At 40.2% G+C, this 23,936-nt stretch overlaps 1 protein-coding gene across 1 annotated transcript in view; it reads right to left on the reverse strand.

Annotated features, from left to right (window-relative positions):
• Positions 1-23,936, reverse strand: part of LOC101737031 (acid sphingomyelinase-like phosphodiesterase 3a) — a 72,163-nt gene that overhangs the window by 16,913 nt on the left and 31,314 nt on the right. The gene's annotated exons all lie outside the window — the stretch shown is intronic.

The raw sequence follows: 23,936 nt of genomic DNA on the forward strand, positions 1-23,936 counted from the left end.
AGTATGAAATATTCCACACTTATAGAGAATATAGAGAAGAAGTACACAATGCTAATATTTTTTTTTAATAATGCATAAAATATACATTAAATCAATAAAGAAAACACTACACACACTACATACCATGTATTTGACGCACACACGCATGCATACTATTTATTGTCAAACTTTTATTCTTGACGTCTGTGGTCAAATTGAGAATAGATTAAATATTGTTTGTCTTTATTAATATTTTTTATAGTGTGGCCTTGGCGAAATTTGTGATTATAGAAGTATAAAATACAATCATAATAGTGTACAAACTTACAATTCTAATTAATTATAGTCGAATTTCGACTACTGCGGGACCTCTAGTATGTTATAAAGGTCGTTATGATTTTGATTGTAACGAAAATGGTCTTAAAAGGGCATCTCATATGATGTGATAGTAGGTTTGGTTTCCATAGAGAGAGACACAAATAAATTAGTCGGTACCTTATGGTGTAATGGTGGTAGCAAAAGTATTAAGTTAATAAAATTATTTTATTATAGTAAAGTTAATCAGATTTGAAAAAAATCTGCCAATTTTTTAAACAGTCAAATAATATTTTTGCTTATTTACGATTAGCTGTCTGACAAACTTATTCTCAGAAACCGTAAGTAAAGCAAGTACCTTTAGTAATAGCATAGGTTTCTTTAAATCAAACGTTTTTCTTCTATTGATGTCTTTATGATCCACTTTTGATTAAGTTACATTTAGTAATTTATTTGAACTAAGTAATATATTTTTCCAACTTAAATGAGACCTTTGGACATTTCACTACACATTATCGTCAGTTAGACAAGTTGCTCAAAATTAAAAATTACCCGATTTAAAAAAAAACTGCTTTCTGTTTCACCTTTCGGGCACAGTAATTGATTGTCTCACTGGTTTTCCGCAGTCGGAAAATAGAATAATGTTGTTTTAAATGAATAAATTTTTTAAGACTACAAGTCATACACTCTGTCACTCTTTTTTGTGTTCTATTTTGTACTGATATAGTCGATTTTGGCAAAGCCGTAACTCAGTGCTGTTCTGCTTAATTTATTTAAGTGGTTCACCTCCGATCCAGTTAAAGAGGCCATTGTTGTGCAAAATAGGATTGTTCATAGGAATTACCTTTAACGTGGAACAGTAAAACCGCAGAAATCGTACGGATAGGACGAAAATTTTCTATTAATTTAACTAAAAATAATCTTTGAAATGAGCACTGCGCTCGTAGTAAGCCAAAGAGATGAAAAGCAGAATTCCTAGTGCAAAATTTCGAGACAGCATTCCCAATTAATTTATATGGCGAATCAAGTAATGAATGTGTTTTATGCAGAATCGTATTTGGACAAAACATGTTAAATACATTAAAGAGACTCTGAGATCACAGCATATTCATGTATACCAACCAGTTAACCCAGTTGATGTTGACATAATGACAAAGTATAAATGTAATGACGACTATAATTTTTTTTAGAAAATACGATAATATCCTCCTCCTCCTTCAGTCGATCGCTCATTGCTGCGCATCGTGATGCGTCCGCCTGTGACCTTTTTTTGTAATTTGTAGCCACTTATGTTGGTCAGTGGCACAGTGAAGTGCGTGGCTCAGTCACATGTCCAGATACTCGGACACTTGGTCACTCCATCTTTTTCTGCTCCGACCTCTGGATATATCAATTATGAGCTTGAATTAGTTTCTGAGCGTTGTACTAGTATTTATTTTTGATTTGCCTACCTAACTACCAGTAAGCTATTCTGGTTGCTCCTTGACTGTTGGGTGAGCACACAGGGCTCAGTTCGAGAGAATTTTGGTAACATCTGCCACCATAATGAATCTACCATTAGATTCGGGTCCCCTTGATATTCTGAGTGGGTGTTTCTTTAAACGAACAATATGACTGTACCAAGCTTCAAATCCTTTGAACTATACTAATTTATCTAAGTAAACATGTACGTAGCATCACCACCAGTTACTACGATATACGGTATGAGATTAAAAGGTGTTTTATGAAGAGCAATGATTAGTGTTAATATGTATTGTATGCTTGTACGGGAAGGTACCATCAAGCCAAGTACTAGAACGAAGCAATCATGGCTTCTGGTTCGAAGGGTGCTGTTATATAATACAAGTGGGAGAACGAATTTTTTTTCGAGTGCGTGGCGGTGGTCACCTATTTACTTAATGACGTCTATGTGATCTGATAAACACTAGATCTCGAACTGATTTATTCACGTACGCTTTAAGAAAGTAAAATATTAAAAAAAACACATGGGACAACTCATGTCTGAGGTTGAGTGAAGGCTTTATCTTTTTTTTTTATTGCTTTTATGGGTGGACGACCTCACAGCCCGCCTGGTGTTAAGTGGTTACTGAAGCTCATAGATATCTACAACGTAAATGCGCCACCCACCTTGAGATATTTTAAGTTCTAAGGTTTCAAGTATAGTTAAAACGGCTGCCCCACCCTTCAAACCAAAACGCATTACTGCTTCACGGCAGAAACGTCAACGCCCGGTCACCGTTCTCGTCAAACCCGTCGCTTGCGACGAAGGGCTCGACGAGTAAATTAACTCTCAGACACAGCCCACTGAGTTTCTCGCCGGATCTTCTCAGTGGGTCGCGTTTCCGATCCGGTGGTAGATTCTGCGAAGCACGGCTCTTGCTAGGGTTCGTGCTAGCAACGTCATCAGGTTTGAGCCCCGTGAGCTCACCTACTAACCACGGTTACGCTGAAATAGCCCCTAAGGCAGGCACCAAAAGCAGAAATGACAGGGCGGTTGTACCTACCCGTGCGGACTCACAAGAAGTGTGCTACCGCCAGTAAGAATCCCAAGGTGAATCGAAATTCACACACACACCAAAAAGTGTTATTTTGTCGTTTGAATATCCGAAAGCCGGACGCTATTTAATGTTCTTTTAAAACGAATTAATTTGCATAAACATACAAAGGAAATTAAGATTCTGAAATCTCATAAAATCGACCGTCCAAGGTGGACAATAAAATTGTTTATTTACGAGAATGACGTCTTAAAATTCAATTAAACAGTACACAGAGTGAAGAGGCAATAAATTGTTTGGAAATTGTATAAATAAAGTCTATTGTGAGAATTATATAAGGGCTTATACAGACGTAGGGCGCCTTATTAAAACGGGAGGCTGTTTTCGTTTAAAGATGATTTTCGGTGTTGCTAATGTTTTAAACATCGCTCGTAGAGGCCCCTATAACTTAGAGAAGCTGATGGTAGTTGGTCAGGCTGACGGAAGAAGATCACGCGGACGCTCACCTATCCACTGGTCTGATCTGGTAAAGACACTCACTGGCCTGCCAATAACCGAGGCTATAAAGACCGCCGAGGACAGGAAGACGTGGGGAAGCGTAGTGCATCGAGTGGTTGACATTTCAAATTAAACACGACCTTCAGCAGTGAAGAGACCGACTCAGAAGAAGAAGAATGTTTTAAAATACAATTCATTCGCCAGCATCACGTGATAAAACTGCTTACTAAATGTACATTAATAATTAAACAATACTAAAACTGTTTTACGGTTTAATGTCGTGTTGGTTATTTTCAATATACCTATTGATACATACATTAGTAGGTTCATTAGTAAGCAATTTTTTTTTATTGATTAGATGCCTGGACGAGCTCACAGCCCACCTGGTGTTAAGTGGTTACTGGAGCCCATAGACATCTACGACGTAATTGCGCCAACCACCTTGACATATAAGTTCTAAGGTTTCAAGTATAGATACAACGGATTCCCCATCCTTCAAACCGAAACGCATTACTGCAACACGGCAGAAATAGGCGGGCATTAATAATGAAGCCTTAGTAAGGGGCTTACTTATTCCATTACATTTTTTTATTGCCTTTGCAGGTAGACGAGTATGTGGCCCGCCTGATGGTAAGCGGTTACCGTCGTTTATGGCGTCAGCAATACCAGTGATAGAGCCAAGCCGCTGCCGTTGATTACTCCCTGCAAGCCTCGTTTGAAGAAGAACGTGTTATAAAGCCGGATGGTACGTGGCAGAAAAATCTTTGGAAGCGCAATGTCGATGAACGCAGCGGTTCCAGATAATATGGACGAACTCTGCTCCGATGGCGGGAGGTGCGATGAAAAAAAGGAGATGAGGGGATCATCTCGAATAATTCCTCAGAGCATTTCCCATGGAACAAACGGTACAAAACACAGGGAGAACCGAAGTTCCTCCGTAGACCCAAAGGTTCCAAGCGATCCGCGAGAACGGGACTATCGATGATCTGAATAGCCTGTTTCTGTATGTACTGTAGAGTGGCCGTTATCACTTCTGGTTTAGTTTTACTATAATACTGTTAACGTATAATTAGTAGCGTTTGTTTAGGTGAAAGAGCTCACGACTCAACTGGCATGAAATTTAATAGTTATCAGAGTTCCTTAACACTCTGCACAGGATATATCACCTTCAAATCAGACTTTTGTCATTATTGGCAAATGAGTTAAATGGTCCAAGTTATGGCAAGGGGTTGCCGTCAGCACCACACAGCATTGTAAGCGATAATTGACAAATAATTATTAGTACATCGTTTGAAGAACAAATAATAGGCATTTAGAAACACTGAAATATGGCAAGAGCATCCAGAGATAGTCAGGACATGTACGTAATTTTCATTTGAGTCTCTATTATGTCAAATACATATACTTTTTTATTTTTTTGTTACACTTCATGTAAAATTTACATTGGCAGACTTAATGTCTAAGGCATTCTCTACCAGTCAACCAAAGGTAATGTAGAGTAAATAGTGGTAGGTGCAATAAAGTTTATATTAAATTATTATTATAATAAAATAGTTATAATAATTAATTTATATTATTTATTGAATGCATGGTAATCTTTGGTGGTACTTTAAAAGGATTCGTGTAAAATTTTATGCAACACTAATCACCGGTGTTTTCTGTAATTGAGTCTAAAGTATTCCATGCAATTCACATAGACTGTGTATAAATTAAAATTGTCGTGGTGCTTCTGTCGCATTGTGTCTATAAAAGCTTTTAAGCTGACACGCTTTGTCCTCCGTCTTATGTCAAGAAAGTCTTGAGAGCCAATGGGGGAAGGAAATAAAAAAAACAGTGGAATGTACTCTGAATTTTGTATTAATACGAATGTTTTTGTTTACGTAAAAGTATCGTCTAAGGACAATAACAAACGCGAATCTAAGCCTTAAAAATAGTTTTGATAATGTTATACTATGTTTTTAATTTAACAAAACCTAGATTCGATTTTCAAGTCTCATTTTAGTTTAATCTTGTGTTTATTTTTGAATATATTGAGATTTTTACTTTATGTGCTATGATTGAAGGCGGTATTAACATATTTACACGAACGCGCTACAATAACCGTTTATCTAGACCTAGGTATATAAATAAAGGGAAAATTTATAAAAAAATTATAGCTGTTGATAAATTGATCCGAAGATACTATTTTAGCTACTATTTAGATTTAATGAGATTTACTATAAAGATACTAGTTTAGATGCATCGGTTTTAGTGTTCTTATTGTTTGTTATTGAGTGAAGCATGAAAGTGGAGTGCATGCGGCAGAGATGCGAACGTTGAGATGGATATGTGGAGTGACAAGAATGGACAAGATAAGGAATGAGTATATCAGAGGAAGTGTAAAAGTAGCCCCGGTAATTAACTAATTAAAGAGCGGACGGTTAGCGTAGTATGGACATGTGACGCGTAGAGAGAAGATGCATGGGATTAGAAGATGTATGGAAATTGTAGTGCAAGTTAGAGGGGAAATAGGTCGACCGAAGAAGACATGGATGGAGTGTGTGAATGACGATATGAGAGAGAGAGGAGTGAGTGTTGAGATGACGACTGATAGAAGGAATGGAATAGAAAAAAATGCGGTGCCGACCCCACCTAGTGGGATAAAGTGGATAAGGTGGTGGGATATAAGAAGAAGATTTTCTTTGTTGAGTCTCTGTAGATGTTTTTTTTTTTTTTTTTTTTTTTTTTTTTTTTTTATGATTGAAAGTTTACTGGTGGCCCGAAGGCCTTTCCAGTTTCACCAGGACAGGTGGGCGAGCAAAGGCTCAGCCAAGAGGGGTGGGATTTGCTAACAACTGCCCGAGCGCCTCCGAAGGAGACCTAACAACTCAAGAGCAATTGTTTCGCGAATGAATCTACTACCGGATCGGAATCGCGACCCGCTGAGAAGATCCGGCGATAAACTCAGCGGGCTGATGCATGGATTAGGTTGCACGTCGACCTCTTTGTCGAGTTCGACGAGTACGGTTACCGGGGTCCCTAAGCCTGCCCCTAGTATTAGAGCTGAAGGCATCTAATGCAAAGGTTATTGGATCTGATGGATCCGTAAGGACGTGTCTAGGGCGTCGACGGTGACTGGCTCCTGCATGATCAGGATTCGGGGAGTAGTCAGCGGCGGCAACGATAAGGCGATTATCATGACGCATAGCCTTATCGAAGTATCGTTCCGACGCTGACTTCATGTATTTCCGAATTGATTCGAGGCCCAGGTCGTCGTGTAGGTCAACGTTCCTCACGAACCACGGAGCCCCGACAGCTAACCTGCAAAAGCGGGATTGTAGGGATTGGAGGGTGTCTATGTGTGTGCGGGCCGCGTGAGCGAACACCACACTCGCGTAAGTCATGACGGGCCTTATGCAAGTTTTGTAAAGTGTCACCTTGTTCCGAAGGGACATTTTACTCCGCTTACAGATCATGGGGTAGAGTCTACCGAGAATAAACGCGGCACGGTCACGGACTGATTTTATATGCGGGCGGAATGTCATCGATGCATCCAGGGTAACGCCCAGGTACTTGACCTTCCTGGCCCAGGGTATGGGTTGTCTAAAGAGAGTAATCGGGGGTGTGAGATTCCTCCTCCTAATCCGGGAGGAAATCCGTGTGGAGCTTCCCCTCTGAAATAGCACCGCAGTACTTTTCGCTGGGTTGATGTCTATGCGCCATTTTCGGAACCACTGTCCTAGGGCTAGGGCTGCGCTCTGAAGTTTCTTCGCGATTAGGGACTTATTTCTACTAGAATAGTAAACAGTCGTGTCGTCGGCGAATAAAGCTAAATGGGTCGGCGGCGACCGGGGAATATCGTTGACGAATAAGCTAAATAGGAGGGGTGAGAGGACAGAGCCTTGCGGGACTCCAGCTGTGAGAGGTCGTGGGGAGGAGCGGGTTCCCTCGACTCGATATCGAAAAGAGCGGTTCGACAAGAAGTCCCGTATGATGAGCACGAGACTATCCGGCACGCCCATGTTGAATAGTTTGAAAATCAAACCATTGTGCCAGACTTTGTCGAACGCTTTTGCGACGTCGAAGAAGAGAGCTCCCGTGTATAACGGTTTTGGTCGATTAAGCCCCACAAGAATGTGCTCCGTGAGGCGGTGCACCTGTTGAACGCATGAGTGATTTGTACGGAATCCGAATTGTTCATCGATGAGAATGCCCTTTGATGAGACGAAGTCTCTGAGGCGTTTGTAGAGCAGACGCTCATACAGTTTGCCCAGAGACATGAGGAGGCTAATCGGGCGGTAACTCGTCGGATTATTTTTTGGTTTACCGGGTTTGTGTATGCCGATAACGTCCGCTTCTTTCCACACCGCGGGAAAGATACAGTTCGCCATAGCGGCATTGAAAATAGATGCCAACATCACGATGAGTTGGATGGGTAGAAGTTTAATAACGCGGTTGGATATACCGTCGGAACCGGGAGCCTTGCGAGGACGTAGGTCTTTGATCAAGTCTTTAACTTCCATCGGGGTGACGGGTGGTAACGCATCAGAGGGTGGCAAGGAGGCTCTGCGTTCTACCTCACTGTCTACTAATTCTACATGAACAGGGTCCACGGATTGAGTGCTGGGCGTGCACTGGGTTTGCAATGTATCGGCCAGCAGCTCTGCTTTTTCGTCATCATCGAACGCCGCGAGTCGGCCTGAGGGGCCTACGAGGGGGGGCATAGTTACTACCGTATCCGATTTGAGAGTACGAGCTAAGCGGTAGTAAGACCTTTGGGAGGGCGCGAGTCCTTCTAAGAAATCAGACCATCTGGCATCTCGGACTTCGGCGATGCGAGACTTTACGTCGCGTTGTAGGGCACGCATTCGAATACGATTTTCCGCGGTAGGATACCTGTCGTAGGCGCGTATCGAGGCGTTCTTAGCTCTAAGAAGTTCCCTAATATCGTCGGACAATTTGAAGCGGTGAAGGAAGTCCTCCGCTACAACTTGTTTCGATGACCTATCTAATGTCGAGGTGATGTGTGACGTTAAGATGTCTATGGCTTCAGCGGTATCCTGAGGAGACGGGATAGAGTCCGGGTTAAACGGGAGCGATGGTGGATCAGATTCAGCCAGGCTGATGCCCAGCGTGTGCCAATCCACCACAGTCCTCGTGACGGGAACGGAATCGGGAGCGCGACCGAGCTTCATAACGACGGGACGGTGGTCTGAATCTAACTCTGAAACTACTTCGATCGAGTGTAAGCGCAGAGTTACGTTTTTTAATAACGCTATGTCGAGTATATCCGGGCGATGCGCGATATTTAGCGGATAGTGAGTCGGGGTTAGCGGAGCGACGATATCGAAGGCCTCTGTAGATGTCTGTACCGGTATGAACCAGCGTTCTCCCAATATCCGAACCACGTATGTCAAATAATGCACTTAAGTCTATAAGGCCTGATTAAATTCCATTGCAATGAAGTCTTGAATTTAGTATCTTTTAATTTTAAAGGATGGACAAATATCAGCTCTTCTGGTGATAACTGGTCACCTAGATCCATAGACGTTAACAACGTAAATACCTCCACCCACCTTGAAACATTTGATCTAAGCCTCATTTCTACAGTAAAATGACTGTACCACCTTTAAAATTGTAATATTCCTTCACGGCAGAACATAGTTGTGGTCTGAGCTAACACGACGTCCCACCACCAGTAAAAAAGTTCAGTGCCTCAGGCCTTAAGTTGAAAGACCGAATTTAAGTTGACCATAACACTAAATGAATTAATGATATTTTTTAAAACCTTACAATTATTTCGTGGACCTTTAACATTGAAGTCTTCGTTTAGCCGAAGGTAAGTTCTAGAAAGTTCATTCAGGCTGTCCAATTAAAACTCGATGACCTATTCAAATTACGACTACATTAGCTCCATCAACTTGAGAAAGAGAATCAAATATTTTCTGTCCAATTTCTTTTGTTTTAATTTACTAAAAACATAGGGCTTATAATAAAGGTATTGTATTAATAAAGATACTAAATATTTTTTTAATGTGACTATTCTAAAAATTCTAGATTTTATTGCAGTGCAATATTTTTTGTTTGCTTTTTAAGTAAAGATGTTATAGGAGCTCATGACAAGGGCAATGATCTAAATGCCTTGAAACCGCGAGACCATCTGAATTATTGGGTTATACGAAAAATATTTAGAGAAATTATCATTAATAACAAAATAACTGGGAAAAAAAAATATAATAGCTAAATGGATATTGCATAAGCTATAACATTCACACATGGGATTTTAACACCAGCATTGTCATCCTTTAAGCTACAGCAACTCCTGAAGAAGTAACATAAGATTTTGAGAATAACAAAAAAAACATTTATTCTTATAAAATCAACTAAAAGTGATTTGATTTATAAAAAAATATAACATTAATCGCTTCTATCAATCAATTATTGATTTTGTACTTAATTTATCTTCGTAATAAAGTATATTTTGTTGTGTACACAAAATTGATTTCCCCCCACATAATAATTTTAGTTGTAGGTATATTAATGAACTGCGAAGGCGACCTATCACGCAACCTGATGTCAATGAACCTTAGGTTTAAGGCGCATGGCGTTACTCAATTTTGATTGGCCTTCTTACCGTCAATTATTAGGAATGGAAACATGTGCCGGTCACATTTATTTGTCCAAATTCGGTTTGGGAACGTGACATTTTTTGATTGACTATTTCGAAAAACATCGATATTTACAAATACGGTTTGTATTTGACTGTAAGTATGATTATTTTAGTGGAAGATAGATGATATAAAGAATATTAATGGAGGATCTGGTCAAGAAACGCCAACAACACGTCAGAATTGAAATGGATGGATACGATACATGCTGTATAGATAGATACGCTGATCATGTATTTCAATTTACGTCAGTCTAAACAAAGGCTTGATAATAATTTTACTGGTGGTAGGACTTCTTGTGAGTCTGCACGGGTAGGTACCACCACTCTGCCTATTTCTGCCGTGAAGCAGTAATGCCTTTCGGTTTGACGGGTGGGGCAGCTGTTGTAACTATACTGAGACCTTAAAAATTATACCTCAAGATGGGTGGCGCATTTACGTTGTAGATGTCTATGGGCTCCAGTAACCACTTAACACCAGGTGGGCTGTAAGCTCGTCCACCCATCTATGTAATAATAATTTAAAAAAAGGGAACATCTAAGAAGGGCATTGTGTTGCACCAAGCCGGCGTTATTTCTCTGTAAGCGGATGTTTCCAATATTGCGGTTCGGATGCTATGTAAATGCAAAATTATCTTGTAAATATTGTGTAGCGTACGTGTATTTGTACTTATACAAGTAACCCCACTGAGTTTCTCGCCAGATCTTCTCAGTGGGTCGCGTTTCAGGTCCGGTGGTAGATTCTGCGAAGCACTGCTCTTGCTAGGGCCAGTGCTAGCAACGCCTCCCGGTTTGAGAGCCCACCTACAAGATAGGGTTACGCTGACATCTACGTCTACGTCATCTCACCTAAAGTTTTATTAACAGCCAGTATTGTTGTCAATTAGTTTTGTTTCCAATCAATTTTGTATATAAATACGTGTGGTATTTATGTTCATACATGTGATTCGTGAAATTGACCGGTCAAATACAAGTAACTTTTTTTTTTTTTTTTTTTCCCTACCTAAGTTGATAGCCTTTAGAGGCTATTTCAGCGTAACCGTGGCTAGTAGGTGAGCTCACGGGGCTCAAACCTGATGACGATGCTAACACGAACCCTAGCAAGAGCCGTGCTTCGCAGAATCTACCACCGGATCGGAAACGCGACCCACTGAGAAGATCCGGCGAGAAACTCAGTGGGCTGTGTCTGAGAGTAGTAATATTAAATCTCGCCATTGTTCATCTTCTGTCAAGCCATCAGCTACTTCAATCGTTAGCGCGATTCGATTTTTTGTCAACGGTACCTTAATAATAGCTACATAACCAGTTTTTATTCTTATATCATCTAAAATACTGTTTTATTAATAAATAATTAATGTATGCACGTTTTCGCAAACAACAACTCACGTAGGCAAATGAAAGTACTATACAAAAACCTTCATTGTTTCTTTCAGAATTAAAATAGAAGAATGCTCAGTTCTTTGTATGCACTTTCTAATTTATTAAAAGCCCAACAAAAGGTCTTTGTTACAATTGCGATATGATTTTTCAAAAAGTTTAATTAAGTTGCAGGTTTTTTTTCGGGGAACGTACCTTTTTGTAAACAACATCCTTTTTAACAATATAAAGTTTGCAAATTCCCGTAAAATTTTTAGAAGTTAAAATACGAACACAGTGAAATCTAAAGTCAGATTACGGATTGACTTCCTCAATCTCGTACTGAGACCGAGAAAGTTATAACTCAGATAAAATAAACATCAGCTTTATTGCTGGAGAAGTCCACTGTCCCAGGTGTGTTTGTGTCCGCCTGATTTATAATTTAAGCCCACCCTCGTCTGCCGCAAGTTACGAGCGAAAACCCGACTCAGACGAATAGGCTATGATTTGTCTTCGTTCCTAGCAAAAAAAAATATATAACGATCTCATTCGGTTTTTAAAAGTTTTAAATTATTTAAATTTTGAAATTATTTTTACAGAGACTGGCGAAATAAGAACCTAAAAAGCTAACAGAGTCAATTTCATTGTCTTCATTGCTTGACATGAACAAAATATACAGGGTGTGCTACGATCACTGAAAACGAAGACACCCAAGTTCACTTTTTTATTTTTATTGCTTAGGTGGGTGGACCAGTTCAGGGCCCACCTGATGTTAAGCGGTCACCGGAGCCCATAGACATCTACAACGTAAATGCCGCCACTTACCATGAGATATTCGTTCTAAAGTTTCAGTTTTTACAGTACAACGGCTGCCTCGCCCTTCAAGCCGAAACGCATTACTGCTTCACGACAGAAATAGGCAGGGTTGTGGTACCTATCCGTTTGAACTCACAAGAGTAAAAAACTGACTGGTGATCTTGAACGCGATAACGCAAAACAATCACATTATTTTGGCGCGTATTGTTTTTGCCAACGAAGCAGTGTAAAAGTAAATTGAAACCTCATTATATCCATAGTAACTATGGTAAGCTTAGGCCACTTTTGCAGTGACGGCCTCATTTCTATGGTCATATCAACTATCTCGTAGTTCGTAGACATTGCAAAGACAACGCAACCACTTCGAGAAATGAAGTCAAAAGTCTCGATGACTATGTGAACGCATGACTGCTTCATGGCGGTATTAGTCAGGATAGTATTATACCATTAGTCCAAGTTCCACTAGCACAGCACCGCACTTTCACCAGTTATTGTTTCCATTGATTAGGATCAATGATGAGTACATTAATAGCTTTGCTTCTTTGATACCTTGTGTTGTATGCGATAGTAGATTGTTTAATCGGTAATTGGAAATTTTGTAGGTGGCAGGTAGACATGAGAGAGTTTTCATCGAAGATCAACTGCCTAAGGCGTGAGAGTAATTACAAATAATGTGTAGATTTTGCGATAATTTAGGTAAATGTGGTTAATAATAATCATATCATCACCCTATCATATCATAAATAATCATATCATCTTATATGGGTCGTTTTAAATAACAAAGCTTATAACCGCACCTCGGGATATCTGGAGGTCTAGAGAGAGAGGGAAGTCTAGAAAGAGAGAGAGAAGTCTCGAGTGAGAGAGAGGGAGATCTAAAGAGATCTGCACTCAGATCCGTCAAATCAATCAGTGCTTTTCGGCAGAAATAGGTAGGAAGGTACTTACTACCTTCGGTTGGCCAACAATCTGCCTTACCAATTATTTCGAACAAGAAACATTGTGTGCGTAAGAAAAAAAAGGTAATCGAGAAAAATTTTACAAGCTCAACTCAATTGTAAAACAATTGTACGGCTTCTGTAAACCGACGGGTGAAGCCTTATCACGGTCGAAATTTTTGCATCATCATCTTCGATGACTGTTGTTTTCGAAGCTAAATTGTAGGTTACGAAAAAAGTTTTTTTTTTTGGTTGAGCAACCCATTCTGGCTTGGCTTCGTGACGTTGCTGTTTTTACTAAAGCTTGAGCTCGTAAGGCAAGCATAACTTAATGAATCATCCAAAATAATAATTTGTGTACTTAAACTATTGTGCTAATCAATTCACTAGTTAACTGAATCATTGTTATTTTTCAGAAAACTCGCTTATCTCAGTTAGTATGCAAAGAAAGCGCTTGTATCGCTTGATTCAGTTGACTAGTGAATTGTTACATTAACTATAGACAGGTATATGCAAAGGCTAGCGCGTCATCTATGGTACATGTTTCCCTGAAGTGCCATTAACAACTGTAGAAAATCCCAACTCAACGAAATGAAACTATTTGTTAATATTTAGAACGAAAAAAAAAAAAACTAGTGAGCATGTATTAATTTGTGAGGTTTTTTTTTCATTGCTGTAAGTATTGTTCAGGAAATTGAGTAGCAACTTTGTACACTCACTGTTTTTTTTTACATGTGAAAATAGAACCGTATTCTCGGTATGTGGCACTTGAACCTCACAAAAACACCTGCCGCTCACAGCCGGCGCCCTACCCCGGACCGGGCTGGAGCCCAGTCGGGGCTATTGAGACTGCGGGGCAGGGTTGACGCATATTACATCCATCCCGCCGTCCCCTAGACGCCAGACAGTCGGCCACCAACGACTCGACCACCGGTTCCCTCGATCGACTTGCCGGGAGCCCGCCTTGAAGGCACCGCGCTGCACCTTCCCCCAGAGCGGGCGGGGGAACGCAGCCTACCATCGCCCGGCTTTCTATTATGGGTGGGCGTGCCGAGCATGCCGCCCCACGCCTGGGTCCCTCTTCGCACAAAGCGGGTGGAGGCTAAAGCTCTTAGGGGGCCGAGTCACGGATGGAATCCCAGTCCCGGACCCCTGCTCAGCGACAGCGGATTTCTGCGTAGCGAGGAGAGGTTTGCCACACTCTCCCACCGCCTCCTTCCGTGAGATGGCGCACTCGCAGAAGTCGAGCATAGCCTTCCAGTACTCGTCGCCACCTAACATCGACGCCACGACGCCAGACAGCGACAAGTCCGATCCTATCTTTGCGACCAGGTTACGGCGCTGCACCTCCTAAGCGGGGCAGACAGCGAGCGTATGCTCCGCCGTGTCCAGGTCGTGTCCACAATGGTGGCACCTCGTCGTCGGCTCAGCTCCTATCCGAACAGGTACTTCCCAAAGCACACGTGCCCGGTCAGCACCTGCACCAGACGAAAGGTGAGGCGTCCTCCGCCTCGATTCACCCAGTCTTCAAAGACCGGGTAGTACACTCATTGTTGGCGTTACATAGAATCTTTACGGAATAGTTACCTTGATGCGCGATTACGAGTATTATCATTTCTGCAAATATGTCACAGATTTAAAATAAATGTTCTTAAGCATTTTATAGCTTGCCTGAAAATGAAGTAAAAGGCTTTCTAAAAAAAACCCAGTAAGAACCGAAATATATAAAATAAACAAACAAATTTTTCGAAAAACATCTAGTTGTTTTTGTTTAATTCACTTTTATATTCATTAAATAAATGAAGGTAAATTCATTAATTTTTGTACCACACACTATAAGTAGAATTTCCCTTGGGTGCTTTCGGAATAATCGTAAAAATGTGAAGTCCCAAAGAAAGGCAGTTAATAGAGAAAAGTGTTGCTTTGCCTTCTCTTGGAGTATTAAGGCCTGTCGCAAATAATTATTTTAATTTTTCCTCCGAAATTCCAGGCAGCTTCGTTTTGAAATACGTAGTTAGATTATATTCGTTTTTGTGCCCTTGTTGTGTTTTAAGCAAAAAAAAAAGAAATGAAAACATTCTCAAGTCTTATCGAAACCAAGTAAAATTAGAAGCATACCCCAAATCCCAATACCGTACCTTTCCTCATTCGTATATAACAAATTGACACCAGCCAGTTTTGATGCCATAGCATGTATATAGCACACATTTTTTTCTGTTACTTCAACTAATAGCTTAAGATGACATATATATTTCGCATATTTGAGGCGTCAGTTGAATTGGTAAGCCTTGGCTGCCTACGACAAGTCAGAATATTTCTTAAAGGCATTTGGGAAATTTTATACCTGATCTCGTAAGTTTGTTTTGCGTACATAACACAAGAGATAGCTTTCAGCAAGGACTCGTTTAGTGTTTGTAATTAACATTTAAAACGTTAGTGATGTTGAATTATTCAATAATGTAAATTCGTAAATACCTATATATTCAACTTCTAGTTTGTGTGAAGTGACCGCAGATTTTATATTATATTTTATATTTTATTTTATTTTCGAGATGATACCGGCATCTCGTATTTACCATCGCACCGCCCGCCACCGGTGTAGAGTTCATCCATACTACCTGGAGCCACTGCGGTCATCCACAGTGCGTTTCCAGAGGTCTTTTTTGCCACGTACCATCCGACTATGGAATGAGCTCCACGGTGTTTCCCGAGCGCTATGACATGTCCTCCTTCAAACGAGGCTTGTGGAGAGTATTAAGCGGTAGGCAGCGGCTTGGCTCTGCCCCTGGCATTGCTGAAGTCCATAGGCGACGGTAACCACTCACCATCAGGTAGGCCGTATGCTCGTCGGCCTAAAAGGGCAATAATAAAAAAAAATATTAATCTATGAGGTCCGATAGTGACTAACATCTGGACTCTGAACTTATCTGCTTATATATGTCACCAAAAAGCTCTCAACTTAGAAACCAAAACAGCTGCTCACAAACATCCTAAGACTTAAATAACCAGGAAATGTATTCATCTCGTTAAAAAAAAAAACATTTTAAAAAAGACTTAAAAGCGTTCTGTTCATTTTTCCCCCAAAACCTTTATTCCTTCGATCCGGAAAAATAATGACATTTTTTACGTTGATCGTAAAGATTTAACCCCGAGAACTCGATTCTCATATCAAAATAGCAACTTTATGTCCGTTGTGTAAAGCTGCGATTCCGTTGTATCAGAATTAAGCTAAAAATGATTTTATTAAGATAGGATTAACACTTTCGGATTGATGTTAAACAGATCCGGTTTTAATGTCTCGATAAAAGATTGCGTTTACTGTTAACAAAGGGTTCCAAGAATTATGGAAGAAATTTGTTGAATTTGAAAATAAATCTAGAGTTAAAAATAGCTTTTGTATTTATTATTAAGAAAGTCGTTGTGACCCGAATGATAAGACATCCGATATACTCTTCTCAAACGACTATACTAATATTCAAATTCCACAGGCAGGTATAAATTTTTATATATTAATACGTGAAGCAAAAACTTTGTATCCCTTTTTGCGAAAATTGCGCGGACGGAGGAGTATGAAACTTTCCACACTTATAGAGAATATAGAGAAGAAGTGCATAATGCTAAAATTTTTTTTAAATAATGCATAAAAGATACATTAAATCAATAAAGAAAATATTACAGACACTACATACCATGTATTTGACGCACACACGCATGCATACTATTTATTGTCAAACTTTTGTTCTTGACGTCTGTTGTCAAATTGATTTAGATTAAATATTGTTTGTCTTTGTTAATATTTTTGAGTGTAGTCTTGGCGAAATTTGTGATGATAGAAGTATAAAATACAATCATAATAGTGTACAAACTTACAATTCCATTTAATTATAGTCGAATTTCGACTACTGCGGGACCTCTAGTTTTTATAAATACGTAAATTTCACGAATAACTTCCACGGTGAAGAAAGAATGTCAAATAATAAAAATAAAAACGGAAAAAATTGTAATTTGCCTAATTACTATGCAATTCCATAGCAGTAGGGACAGTGAGACAATCAACCTCGAGATTCAAGATGGGTGGCGACGTTAATTTTATGAAATTCAGAAATTCGGATCGTTTTTCCGTACAATGAATTAATCTCTAAATTAATACGTGAAGCAAAAACTTTGTACCCCTTTTTACGAAAATTGCGCAGACGGAGGAGTATCTAATTTCCCACACAAATAGAGAATATAGAGGAGGAGTGCAGAATGTTAATATTTTTTTTAAATTATGCATAAAGAATGTGCACATTAAATCAATAAAAATACATTACACACACTACCATGTATTTGACACACACGCATGCATACTATTTGTTTATCAAACTTTTCTTATTGCTTATAGTCTGTGGTCAAATTGAGTATAGATTAATAATGATTTGTCTTTATTAATATTTGTCTAAAGCGTAGTCTTGGTGAAATCTGTGATAATAGAAATACAAAGTGTTCGACAATAGAATCATAATAACTTATAATTTACTTACTTATAAATCAAACTTATAATTTTAATTAATTATAGTCGAATTTCGACTACCGGGGGACCACTAGTAAATACTATTTTTTTGTCTTACAATACCATGAATGATAACAGTAATATTTATCGAGTAATTTATTTGAAAGTTTACTGGTGGCCCGAAGGCCTTTCCAGTTTCACCAGGACAGGTGGGCGAGCAAAGGCTCAGCCAAGAGGGGTGGGATTTGCTAACAACTGCCCGAGCGCCTCCGAAGGAGACCTAACAACTCAAGAGCAATTGTTTCACGAATGAATCTACTACCGGATCGGAATCGCGACCCGCTGAGAAGATCCGGCGAGAAACTCAGCGGGCTGATGCATGGGTTAGGTTGCACGTCGACCTCTTTGTCGAGTTCGACGAGTACGGTTACCGGGGTCCCTAAGCCTGCTCCTAGTATTAGAGCTGAAGGCATCTAATGCAAAGGTTATTGGATCTGATGGATCCGTAAGGACGTGTCTAGGGCGTCGACGGTGACTGGCTCCTGCATGATCAGGATTCGGGGAGTAGTCAGCGGCGGCAACGATAAGGCGATTATCATGACGCATAGCCTTATCGAAGTATCGTTCCGACGCTGACTTCATGTATTTCCGAATTGATTCGAGGCCCAGGTCGTCGTGTAGGTCAACGTTCCTCACGAACCACGGAGCCCCGACAGCTAACCTGCAAAAGCGGGATTGTAGGGATTGGAAGGTGTCTATGTGTGTGCGGGCCGCGTGAGCGAACACCACACTCGCGTAGGTCATGACGGGCCTTATGCAAGTTTTGTAAAGTGTCACCTTGTTCCGAAGGGACATTTTACTCCGCTTACAGATCATGGGGTAGAGTCTACCGAGAATAAACGCGGCACGGTCACGGACTGATTTTATATGCGGGCGGAATGTCATCGATGCATCCAGGGTAACGCCCAGGTACTTGACCTTCCTGGCCCAGGGTATGGGTTGTCTAAAGAGAGTAATCGGGGGTGTGAGATTCCTCCTCCTAATCCGGGAGGAAATCCGTGTGGAGCTTCCCCTCTGAAATAGCACCGCAGTACTTTTCGCTGGGTTGATGTCTATGCGCCATTTTCGGAACCACTGTCTTAGGGCTAGGGCTGCGCTCTGAAGCTTCTTCGCGATTAGGGACTTATTTCTACTAGAATAGTAAACAGTCGTGTCGTCGGCGAATAAAGCTAAATGGGTCGGCGGCGACCGGCGAATATCGTTGACGACTAAGCTAAATAGGAGGGGTGAGAGGACAGAGCCTTGCGGGACTCCAGCTGTGAGAGGTCGTGGGGAGGAGCGGGTTCCCTCGACTCGATATCGAAAAGACGAATCATGTTACAAATTGATGAAGTTTTCGAATTCACAGAATTTTTTATTTTTTATTTGCTTAAATGGGTGGACGAGCTCACAGCCCACCTGGTGTTAAGTGGTTACTGGAGCCCATAGACATCCACAACGTAAATGCGCCACCCACCTTGAGATACAAGTTATAAGGTCTCAATTATAGTTACAACGGCTGCCCCACCCTTCAAACCGAAACGCATTACTGCTTCACGGCAGAAATAGGCGGGGCGGTGGTACCTACCCGTGCGGACTCACAAGAGGTCCTACCACCAGTAATTACGCAAATTATAATTTTGCAGGTTTCATTTTTATTACACGATGTTATTCCTTCACCGTGGAAGTCAATCGTGAACATTTGTTGAGTACGTATTTCATTAGAAAAATTGGTACCCGCCTGCGGGATTTGAACACCGGTGCATCGCTTCAACACGAATGCAACGGACGTCTTATCCGTTAGGCCACGATGACTACAAAATTAAGAAAATTTTAAATTACTCGCATTTAAACCGCGCTGACCCCGTCCAAAATTTCACACGAAAACAAATATTACTTTCCGACGGTGCGGTTTTAAAGCGAAAACTTTCTGGCTCCCGAAATGTATCTTTTAAAAACAAGGTGGCGTTGTACAAACATTATGTAAAGGTATGTACATAAGCTAAAAGTATTTACATAACGACGGGTAATGGGTTCGGGCCGTTAAAGTGCGGAGGCAGGCGATGTCGGGCTATGATGTTGTTTGAAAACACACGGAAGACAGCTCGGAATGTGAGCGTTGTGATTTTTGAATACCTTTTTTTTTATTGTTCAGATGGTTGGACGAGCCACCTGGTGTTAAGTGGTTACAACGGCTGCCCCACCTTTCGAGCCGAAACGCATTACTGATTCACGGCAAAAATTGGCTGGGCGGTGGTACCTGCCCGCGCGGACTCACAAGAGCTCCTACCACCAGTAATTACGCAAACTATAATTTTGCGGGTTTGATTTTTATTACACGATGTTATTGCATCACCGTGCAAGTCAATCGTCAACATTTGTTGAGTACGTATTTCATTAGAAAAATTGGTACCCGCCTGCGGGATTCGAACGACGGTGCATCGCTACACACGAATGCACCGGACGTCTTATCCTTTAGGCCACCACGACTTCATTTTGATTTAATCTTATACTTTTTTTAGCTTAAGTACGTTAAAAACCTAAACTTACGACCTTCCATTGAGCCACGGAAGCAGATTTTTTATGTCAACAAATTTTCTGCAATAACTTGTTCGTATTCAGGACAAGTGCCTCTTTGTGTTCAGAGTAAGCCAGGAAAGCAATTTAAGAGTATGTTTTACATTTGGAATGTTCTAGTGTTAATATAACAGTAGTCTTGTGGCGTGGAATTTTGTGTAGTGAAAAATGATGTTTCAGTGTTGTTGCTTAGAAATGTGTATGAATGTGCTGTGAGATAAAAGGGATTTTAGAAATAAAATTCAAAGTTACTCTGTGCTGTTTCTCAGTATTCTAGTAAGCTGATTGTAATCAAAATATTTATGTTCATTGAAATATAAGTTTTAAATATATGCATTGCTGAAAAAATGGAATCGATTGCTGTTATTATAATTAAAAGCTTTATAAACATTAAACACACAACGATTACTTCAACGCTTGGTGCTAATATTATATCTGGTTGCTGTAAATATTTACTGTTGCTGCAATTCTGGTAATGCTTGCCGTAAGTAATATTATATGCTTGATAATCTTCTTCTTTTTCTCCAACTTATCCCACTAGGTGGGGTCGGCAAAGCTAATTTTTCTCTTCCATTCTCTTCTATCAGCCGTCATCTCAACACTCACTCTTCTCTCTCTCATATCATCATTCACACACTCCATCCATTTCTTCTTCGATTGACCTCTTCCCTCTCTACCTTGCACTACAATTCCCATACATCTCCTAGTCACATGCATCTTCTCTCTACGCATCACATGTCCATACCATGCTAACCGTCCGCTTAGCTTACTTAGCCACTTATGAATTTATGCTTGATAATGATTGTGGAAAATAATATAATGATTTAACTATTAATAATACTATTATTGCACTCTGCACAATACGGACGGTATGTCTAACTTATTCATCTAAATTTTGACTGTATGGCGTTAAATGGCATTAACCCTATTCTATCTATTCTGGTGTCGCAAATAGCGATTCAAAGTTGGGTTTCAAATCTGAGATAGCTCTTATGCAAAGCACTTGAGACTTTAACTTCGTATCTCAAAGTGACCGATGCACTCACATGGTGAAGTGTATGGTATCCAATAACCGCAGATAATTTTTAGTAAGCAGTACTAAGATACGATAAGAGTAGCAGCAGAGATAAAGCTGTGGAATGTGCTAAGACACTTTAGATAAATGTTAATAAAGACAAACAACATTTAATATAATCTCAATTTGACCACAGACTATTAGCAATAAGAAAAGTTTGACAATAAATAGTATATTTTTTATGCATAATTTAAAAAAAATATTAACATTCTGCACTCCTTCTCTATATTCTCTATAAGTGTGGGAAATTTCATATTCTTCCGTCCGCGCAACTTTCGTAAAAAGGGGTACAAAGTTTTTGCTTCACGCATTAATATATAGATATTATTATTTTTTAATCTACTTTAAATTGTTAGTTTATAACGTAACATTTTCGGGAAATCAAGGTATTATTATTATACTATGATAGGAAGCCCCGTGCGCCTTATTCCTCAGTGCTGAGGATCGTGACCTTTACGGAAAACATACGTAAAGGTTTTCTTGGGAAAATCGCTAGTGGTGGGTTCCCGCGTCCCTCCACAGCAGAATTTCAGAGGCGATTTAGTTCCTCTAGGCTACTGAAGCCCTAGTTCGAGTTAGTTGACTGCCGCCCGCTGCTCGGCGTTATATTGGCATACCGACGCCAACCCTCCTCTTTTCTCATCCGGGCAAGCAAGCAAGGAAGCAAGCTGAGAAAATTTACGCATAAAATACTAACTACTAACTAAAGAATTTTTAAACATATAATCACGTAAAAAACTTGGTTTCTGGAAAAACCAATCAGAAATGTATATTGAAATACCAAAACATTTATTTGGTAGCTCTCAACTATTGAGAGAGCAAACAAAGAGATATATTTTTACCATAATATAATTCTCTGGAATAAACTCATTTCCACGATGTTTCCCGAGCGCCATGACATGTCCTTCTTAAAACATATTTTGTAGACAGTATACAATTATAGGCGGTAACTTGGCTCTGCCACTAGCACTGTTGAACCAATAGCTACCACACGGGTGGGCTATATGCTCGTCTGCCTATAAACGGAATAAAAAAAAACAGAACGCACAAACCGATTAAAAAAACAACCCTCTACCACAATTATAGCCATCAACCTAGCATCCCAATTCGAGTAAATATGTAATTGTTGTTTGATTCGGAATACAGTTTCTCTCCTGGTCCAACAACTAAAAACTCAGTATCCAGTTTGAAAAACGTCGTGGCCTAAAGGATAAGACGTCCGGTGCATTCGTATGTAGCGATGCACCGGTGTTCGAATCCCGCAGGCGGGTACCAATTTTTCTAATGAAATACGTACTCAACAAATGTTCACGATTGACTTCCACGGTGAAGGAATAACATCGTGTAATGAAAACCAAACCCGCAAAATTATAATTTGCGTAATCACTGGTGGTAGGACCTCTTGTGAGTCCGCGCGGGTGGGTACCACCACCCTGCCTATTTCTGCCGTGAAGTTGTAACTATACTTGAGACCTTAGAACTTATTTCAAGGTGGGTGGTGCATTGACGTTGTAGATGTCTATGGGCTCCAGTAACCATTTAACACCAGGTGGGCTGTGAGCTCGTCCATCCAACTAAGGAATAAAAAAAAAACCTTTTACAAATATAGAATACATTGCGACACATATAGTAATTCAAGATGCGTTAAAGATATTAATAAAAGAAAGAAAAAGAAAACAGACTCACAATAGGCACTAAGGGTGCAGTCACGAGGCGGACGATCTAACGATTTAATTTAATCCGAGAGAAAGACGGGAAACGCAAATTAGGATTAATCTTGTTACACGAAAAATTTCTGTTGAAGGGAAACAAAAAAAAAAGATACGGTCGAAAAATAAAATGAGCAGGCATTTTTCATACGTCCAATTCTGGTGTTCAATTTGATTTTATTCGTCTTGTTGGGTAGCGTCGAAATTTTTGGCTTCGACAATGAAATACGTCAGGAGCGTGAATTCGAAACCTCGATTTTATTGCACAGCTTATATTAATATTATTGCACAAAAATAGTTAAGACGAACAAACCGAATGATAGATTTAGAATATAGACGTCTGCCGTGATCAATAAAAGTTTTTAAGACTATAATAAATAAACTATGTGAAGTCGTCGTGGCCTAACGGATAAGACGTCCGGTGCATTCGTGTTGAGCGATGCACCGGTGTTCGAATCTCAGGCGGGTACCAATAATTTTCTAATGAAATACGTACTCAACCAATGTTCACGATTGAGTTCCACGGTGAAGGAATAACATCGTGTAATAAAAATGAAACCCGCAATATTATAATTTGCGTAATTACTGGTGGTAGGACCTCTTGTGAGTCCGCGCGGGTAGGTACCACCGCCCCGCCTATTTCCGCCGTGAAGCAGTAATGCGTTTCGGTTTGAAGGGTGGGGTAGCCGTTGTAACTATACTTGAGACCTTAGAACTTATATCTCAAGGTGAGTGGCGCATTTACGTTGTAGATGTCTATGGGCTCCAGTAACCACTTAACATCAGGTGGGCTGTAAGCTCGTCCTCCCATCTAAGCAATAAAAAAATAAAAAATAAACCTTCAGCGTCAGTCGCATTGGAACAAAGGAGCATTGCACTTAAGACGAGATATGTCGTTCGTGTGTCAATAAGCTCCGGTGAGCATTCATCAAGCCCGCTGCGAGCTCAACTGCCCAACGATAGCATAGACAAAACAATATAGTAAGTAGGTACCGATTTTT

The sequence above is a fragment of the Bombyx mori genome, chromosome 9, assembly GCF_030269925.1.
Source record: "Bombyx mori chromosome 9, ASM3026992v2".
Lineage (NCBI taxonomy): Eukaryota > Metazoa > Arthropoda > Insecta > Lepidoptera > Bombycidae > Bombyx > Bombyx mori.